Here is an 8,056-nt window from a genome sequence, read left to right as displayed (position 1 = left end):
ATTATCAATGTTATTATTAACTAATAGAGAGAATAATATCTTTTATATTTTTCATATAAAAGATAATAATATTTTTTATATAAAATTTTATATTTTAATTTTTTATTTTACTTTTGTATACTTAATGTCTTTATTTTTTCATTTTTTTAATAATATTACTATTTTCTATATATGTAAACTACGTTTTTTAATAAAAATTATCATAATTTTTAACAAAAACTCCAAATTATTTTTTTTCTTCGCCCAAAAATACTCAAAAAATAGGTCATTTTAAAATTTAGGAAAAACATATATTTTGGAGAATTATCTTCCTCTCAAAAATTTATTTTAATTTTTTTTTCAATTTTGATAATACAAAAATGGAGAATATTTTAAAAAATGTGTTTTTTCACATTTTACTTTATTTTTGGATCTATTCAATATATTTATTGGGCCTTATTACGTACGCGTCAAAATTTAAAAATAGTAAAATTTTAACTAGCTTTAATTAATTAATTTAAAACTTAGTTTTTAAACATAATTTTAGAATGCGACATACAGTAGAAAAATATTAATTTCTTATCTAGTTTCCGACCGATATCGTAACAACGTATAATAACAAAAATTATTATAGATCTTGTTAAAAAATATCCTGGTTAAAACTTTTATGTTAAAATTTAACATATTTGCTTGTTACTTTAACATATTGCTGTTGTGTTAATTCAAGTAAAGTGTCAAATTACTAGAATAACTAAAAAAAAGTGTAAAAGTAACACAATGTGCACGTACTTTTAATTTTACACCATAAATATGTTCTTTATTATTAGTAATAGGATTTAGCTGTTAAAATTGACAGAAAAAAATGTTGAATTTACTCTATAATTAAGTTTTAACAAGGACCATTTCATTTTTGAGGACTTTACTACTAACCCTGAGATGGCGCATTTCTCGTGAAAAAGATTGACCTATTAGGTGAATAAAAGGGAGTCGCCAAGAACAGAGAACCAAGTACGATTGCATTTACATATATTATAATATTGGACTGATTCCAATAATATACACAAAAAGTTTTTATCGATAATCCTGAAACGATCTATATATGCAATTGTAAACATTTTTTTCAGCATTTCTAGAATAATTATTATTTAACATATATAATATGTTAAATTAATATATATAACGTGTTAAAATAATATTATAATTGTGTTAAAATAACATATATAATATGTTATTGTTACACGTTATACACGTTACATTAACATTATTATAATGTTAAAGTAACATATTACATGTGTTACTTTGACATAATATTTTCATTAAATTGTTACATAAAAATTATGTTAAATTATAAAATTTACATTTAGTTTTATGTTAAAATATAACATAATATTTATGTTGCTATTTAACATATGCTTAATATGTTAAATTAACAGAAAAATTTCTGTGGACCGTTTTGGACATGCGATATCTGTTAAATTTAACACAAATTTTTTTACTGTGCACAAATTCCTGACGTCATAAAATGTACCGTGTATTTTGACGTCATGGAATGACGTGAACAATATGTAGTAAAAAAAATCTCTTAAATTATCCTGTTTCTGAATATAATAACATAAAGAGACTTCTAAAAGATAATATTATAATGTCAGAATGTTAACTAATGCGTCGTTTTTTTAGAAAAGAAAGATATCATAAAACTGATATCTAAAAGATTTCTTAAATCGGATATCTTTAAACTGCAACTAGAGATAAAAAATAAAATAAAAATTTTATTTTTTTAAATTATTCTTATCAACAGTACATACTAAATTTGGGACAAAATTTTATTAATTAATTAAATTTAAATTATATTATTTTATTTTATTCTTACTTGTCGCTGGTATAGGTTTTGAACCCGGGACCTTAGGATTACAAACTTTGTACTTGCTTGTACTCTATCTGCTACGCCAGTTTGAATCATCGATATGGGTACTTGTTATTGTCTACATATACCTATATGTTATAAACTGTCGCAATTATATTATTTTTTATAAAAGCAATTAAATTTTGCAAAACATTAAAAATAAATAGCATTAATTTATTTACTTATTAATTTCATTGTTAAATTTATCTTTTTCCATAACTTTAATAATTTGATGGAAATTGCGATCTATTTAGCACTAATACTTTGAAGCGTTCAAATGGTTAATTAGATAATTTTAACTATATAGATCATATATTTTAAGAAAAATTAATGAATAGTTTATTATTCTGTTTTTGTATTTAGTACATGATAAATTTAGATTTTGTGCATTTTTTGTGCGCAGTAATTGTAGACAAACCGTTATTTTTGAAAACATTATCTTTATGATAATTTTTTTAAATATCAAATAGATCTCTCATTCAGGATGCTATAGTGTTGTCTGATTTCTGAGTCAACTACAACGCGCATGGACGGCTCAAAAATCGGACAGCATTGTGATATCTTTTATGAGATATTAAGCTGATATCATTTAGCTGTGATATCATAAGGATAACATTTTCAAGAAACTTAAATGAAACTCTTCCATGAGATATCTCAAAGATCTATCTTAGTAGACGTCTCTGATAAATGTTACCATTTGGACATCATTTCCAAGATATCTAAATGTTTTCTTAAAAAAGTTCTCTTAAAGTTTTCATTCTGACAAGCGTGTTGTCTGGGTAACTTTTACCATGAAAATAAATGTTCCATAGAGCTATGGAAGTTTAATGGATCCTTAATGGACGTCTGTATAGCTTCCATCATGAAAATAATGTTCCATAGAGCTATGGAAGTTTAGTGGATCCCTAATAGACATCCATCTAACTTTCACTATGGAAGAAAACATCCAATGGAGCTATGGATGTTTAATGGATCCCTAATGGATGTCTATCTAACTTCCACCATGGAGGTAAACCTCCAATGGAGCCATGGACGTTTACTGGATCTTTAATGGACGTCTGTCTAACTTCCGCCATGGAGGTAATCCTTCAATGGAGCCATGGAAGTTTACTGGATTCCTAATGGACGTCTACCTAACTTCCGCCATGGAGATAAACCTCCAATGGAGCTAAGGAAGTTTACTAGACCTCTAATGGACGTCCATCTGACTTCCACCATGGACATAGACGTCCCATGGATCTATGGAGGTTTAATGGACGTCCATTGGACATCCACTGGATGCCAATTTCTATGTGGGTCCCATATAGCACAGAAACCTTTCAGAGATATTTCAGAAAAGTTTCAAGTAAAAAGTAAAACATTTCAGAAACGTTTCCAAATGTTTCTGAGACAGCTCTCAGACAGCTCTGAGATAGCAAAATGTCCGCGATGCTTGCACTTGACACATTTATGAAAGTGTACTGAAAGGTTGCTGATACATATCTGCAACCTTTCTGAACATTCAGAAATGTTTCAAGTGCAAGCATCGCGGACATTTTGCTATCTCAGAGCTGTCTCAGAAATATTTTGAAACGTTTCTGAAATAATTTACTTTTCACTTGAAACATTTCTGAGATATCTCTGAAAGGTTTCTGTGTTATATAATAGGTGCACTACACGCAGAAAAAGGATTCGTTACCAAAGCTAAAATTTTTAGCCATGAAAGATGTGTCTTTAAGACACAATAATAAATATCACGTAGGCCCCGAGAGCTCACTACGATAGCATAGGTTGATCCGTTTTCTGTCACCGTGATCACAGTATAACCAGTAGCGACAGTAAGCGTTGGTATCTTTGATGTTGGGGTTTGCAAATCACGTGACGTATCGCCATATCATTAGTTGGATAAAGCACCAAATTTTAAAACAAGCACGTAAAATTTTATATATATGTATATTAAATATGTATTGTATATATTCAAAGTAAAATCTAAATAAAAATGAACAATCGATGTATATAAAAATAAATACATTAAAAACTTATTATAAGTACTTTATTATATATACATAAATAATATAATAAATAACACAACACAATAATTAATAGTAAATAGTAAATAGTAAAATTATACATATATATAATTACATTTATATTTTTGAACATATTGTTATTATGTTGCAAAATTTGTTACACACTTAACACATGTATAGTAACACAAATAGAGGTGTAGATCACATAAACTGAATTTCAGTTTAGCTTAGCTAAAAAGCTGTAAAAAAAAAATAAAAAATAATAAAACAAAAATAATTCTGACAGTAAAATAAATTTTTAGTATTTAATAATAATAAATAACAAAATAAATATCTTAAAACTAACCAATTATATTTAATTAATAATAAACTAAAAAAATAAAATTTAAAAATGTTTAAAAAATTTAATTTTTTTTAAATTTTATAAAAACAAAACTTGAAAATACAATATATATTGCATATTTAACGTTATATACTTATTGATAAGTTGGTTATTGTTGTTCAGGAACAAAAAAAATAAATTACAAACTTTTTGAAAAACATTAAAGATGTAAAATTACTAATTTTGTATGACTTTTTTGAGATCTAAAACATCTATTAGCAAATTTTAATGTATAAAATAATCGTACTCTGCTATACAATGTTAATAAATACTGTTTTGGGAATTGGTTACAGGGATGATTAAATGGTACTTCTAAAAATAATTCTAATAATTTCTTGATTACATGTTTCTGTATAATAAAATTGTTTATATTATTGAAAAATATTGTTTCTAATGTTTTGATAAATTGAACAAAATTGACATTTGGCATTAATAAATCACCAAATAAATTTTCCTCTGCAGAATTATATGCTCTATGAAAACAATATATAGTGTTAGCATCTAATTCATTATAACTTTTGGCATATTTGGTACAAATATCACAAGAATATTTTTGAAGACACTTACGGATAAAGTAACCACAAATATATCTAAAAGCATTTTCTTCCGTTAAATTTAAATGATGGTAATCGTGATTATCAAGTAATATTCTTGTTCCTCGAATAGGTTTTTCTCTAATAAAAAGAGATTGATTAAATTCACTTAAATTAGTTAAAATTTGATCTGAATCATTTAAACAGTTCCCAGTATTTATATTTGAATATTGTATGAAAAACAATTTTCTAAACGTAAAATAAAATTGTATAGAGGTTGGATTAAATGCATTGCCATTTATCGACCAAATTTTACCCAAAAAGTTTTCTAAAGAATCTTGGTTAAAACGTCTCATAAATAAATATTTTTCTGATATCGTTTCTTGCAAATTTGACCATAATTGAAGTAAGCTATTAATATTTAATTGCCACAATTTAAATGTTCTTACTTTATTAGTTATATCATTACCCAATTTACTATATATCCTTAATGTTGAAAAATATTCTTTCATATAAAGTAAAAATTCGATTTGATATTCATCACCCTTAAATGCTTGTTTATATTTTCTTGAATGATCTATTGTTAAAGAATTGAAAATATCGAACAAATTATTTATGTTTTCTATAAATGTTGCAGTAGTTGATGCATCTTCTGGTAATAGATTTAAAGAAATAAAAGTTAGTTAGAGGAATCAGTTAGTTCCGGTACTAATCGGTTATCTTTGGTTTTATCTATATTATACAAATCTTTGACATAAGACCAAGAAATATGTTCTGATTTTATCTTAATATTATTTGTAATAAAATTATTACGAACTGCTTTTAGAATATATGATGGATCAAAAAAATAAAATATTTTATTATTGTCTACTTCAAAATATGGTTGTTTGTTTGTAACACCTAGTTTTTCTGACATTTGCACAAAATTACTACCCATATCACTAATAACAGCAATTACTTTTAACTTAATTTTTTGCAATTTTACAATAGCTTGCAAAATAATTTCTTTGACATCATCAGCTTTAAATGTAGAATTAAGGAAGAAATAAGCAAGTGGCTGTTTCCAAGATTTATAATATATACCTCGCAACATAATAACAGCTGCATTACATGCTGGTAAAAAAGATTTGTCACGTCCATGATCTTCAAAACCAATAATTTCATCGAGATTAATGTTATAAAAAAGATTTGCTTTTATAGCAGCTTCGTCAATGCATATAATACAAAATTTGTCAATATCATAAAAATTGTCTATTTTATTTTTTATTATGTTAAAAATATAATCATGTAATCCTGGTAAAATTTGTAGATTTTGTATTGTTCGTTGGAGTGTTCTTGGAGTAGGTAAGCAAAATTGACTGGTTAATAATTTATAGCTTTTCGGTCCAGAGAAATAGAGTTTTAAACAAAATTGTTTAAATTCCATTGAATATTTTTTACCTTTTGCAGATTGTCTGTGAAGTTCTGCTTGAGTCTTGACAAAATTAGTTACTTTTGGAGGAAGAAATTTATTACAATGCGAATACCATTTGTTAAATGTAATTTTATTTTTTATTCCATTTTTATAACACTGTAATTTTTTTTTGTAATCTTTTAATTTTTTGTTACGAAGATAAATGTTTTGACATCTTAATTTTTTTTCTTGGACTACAATAAGATAACTTCAATTCTGTTTGCGTTAGTTTGTCCTCCATAACTTTATTTACAATTTCAATGTCTTTGCGTTTAATATCTTGCGTTTTATTTTTTACAAATATACATTCTGCAATAAAAATTTAATACAACAGAAATATGAAAAAAATAAAAAAAAAATAATTTTATTTTGATTACTTACCATTATCAATATTAATAATTTCATTTTCTATATGTGTTTCAGATATTCCACATATACTTATTTCATTGACGTTTTCTTCTGTTTCTATATATTTGTCATGCAAGGCTATTATAACATTATCCACAAATTAAGATAATTTTATTTTAAAAGTTTACATCAAATATTTTTATTTATAATAAAACAACAAAATAGTTTAGACTAATGCATTAAAATAGTTTTAAACAATAACATTTATTATATAAAATTAATAAAATTAAAAATAAATTTAAAACAAATAAAATTAACTAAAATTATTTTTTTTTATAATTTAATTTAATATTGTTTATTAAAAAAATTATTAAATAATAACTGAAATAAAAACTAATTAAAAAATAAGACCAAATAAAAATAAACTTATAAATATATTTATTTTCTAAATGTAAATTTATTAATAAAATTATGTTAACTATAAATTATAACAAAATATTACACATATATAATATATTTAGATGTATGTGTGGGGGGGGGGGGTGTTTATCTCAAGGATAAGGGGGTCGATTCTGTATTTTTGAAGAAGTGAAAATGTGAAAAGTGAACAACAGTGATTGGTGTATATCGTTAATCCTGAAAGTATACACCAATCAATGGAGAGAGTGCTACTTTTCACATTTTCACTTTCTTCAAAAATACAGAATCGACCCCAAGGACCCCGTGGCTCGTCAGTTCCACGGTATTTTGCGACTCCAAACCTTCCTTGGGTGTGTGCGCGCGAGCGAGAGAGAGAGAGAGAGAGAGAGAGAGATAATATTGCATTAATAGTGCGTATGACCACCTCTTGCACGAATAACTTCCTCCATGCGACGAGGCATACTTCTTATACGAGTTTGAATTTCGGCTTGCGTAATGTTCGTCCATTCATTTTCAAGAACTCTTTGAAGTTCTGGTAATGAATGGAATGCAGGTACGTAATTGCGTACCCTTCTGCCGAGATTGTCCCAAAGATGTTTGATTGGATTTAAGTCCGGACTCATGGGTGGCCATTCGAGTAAATTAATGCCAGCTTCATTACAGAAATTTAGAACTCTTCTTGCTACGTGTGGTCGTGCATTATCTTGCATGAATATGAAACGCTCTCCAATGAAGGGCGCATACGGTATAACGTAGGGTATTAATACATCTTCTACATATACATTTGCGTTCATATTTCCATTGAAAAAATGCAAGTCTGTATGCGCGTTGGCAGATATTCCTGCCCAAACCATAACAGAACCTCCGTTGTTGCTGTGTCGTTCACTCACCGTACAATCTGCCAATCGTTCTCCAACTCGACGATAAACCCGTTCTCGCCCATCAGGAGAAAACAGAGTAAAACGAGACTCATCGCTAAAGAGAATGTTACTCCAATCTGCGTACGTCCAATCTGTATGACTTATTGCA

At 26.8% G+C, this 8,056-nt stretch overlaps 1 long non-coding RNA gene across 1 annotated transcript; it reads right to left on the bottom strand.

Moving 5' to 3' along the window:
- Window positions 1-6,053: 6,053 nt before the first annotated feature.
- LOC105836447 lies at window positions 6,054-6,869 on the bottom strand. The gene is made up of 2 exons (XR_004963668.1): window positions 6,641-6,869; window positions 6,054-6,568 (listed from the first exon to the last, which is right to left on the bottom strand). It is a non-coding gene; the product is annotated as an uncharacterized LOC105836447 (long non-coding RNA).
- Between the last annotated feature and the right edge of the window lie 1,187 nt (window positions 6,870-8,056).

This window comes from Monomorium pharaonis, chromosome 6, assembly GCF_013373865.1.
Source record: "Monomorium pharaonis isolate MP-MQ-018 chromosome 6, ASM1337386v2, whole genome shotgun sequence".
NCBI classification, from domain to species: Eukaryota; Metazoa; Arthropoda; class Insecta; order Hymenoptera; family Formicidae; genus Monomorium; species Monomorium pharaonis.
This window is presented reverse-complemented; position numbering and strand designations above follow the sequence as displayed.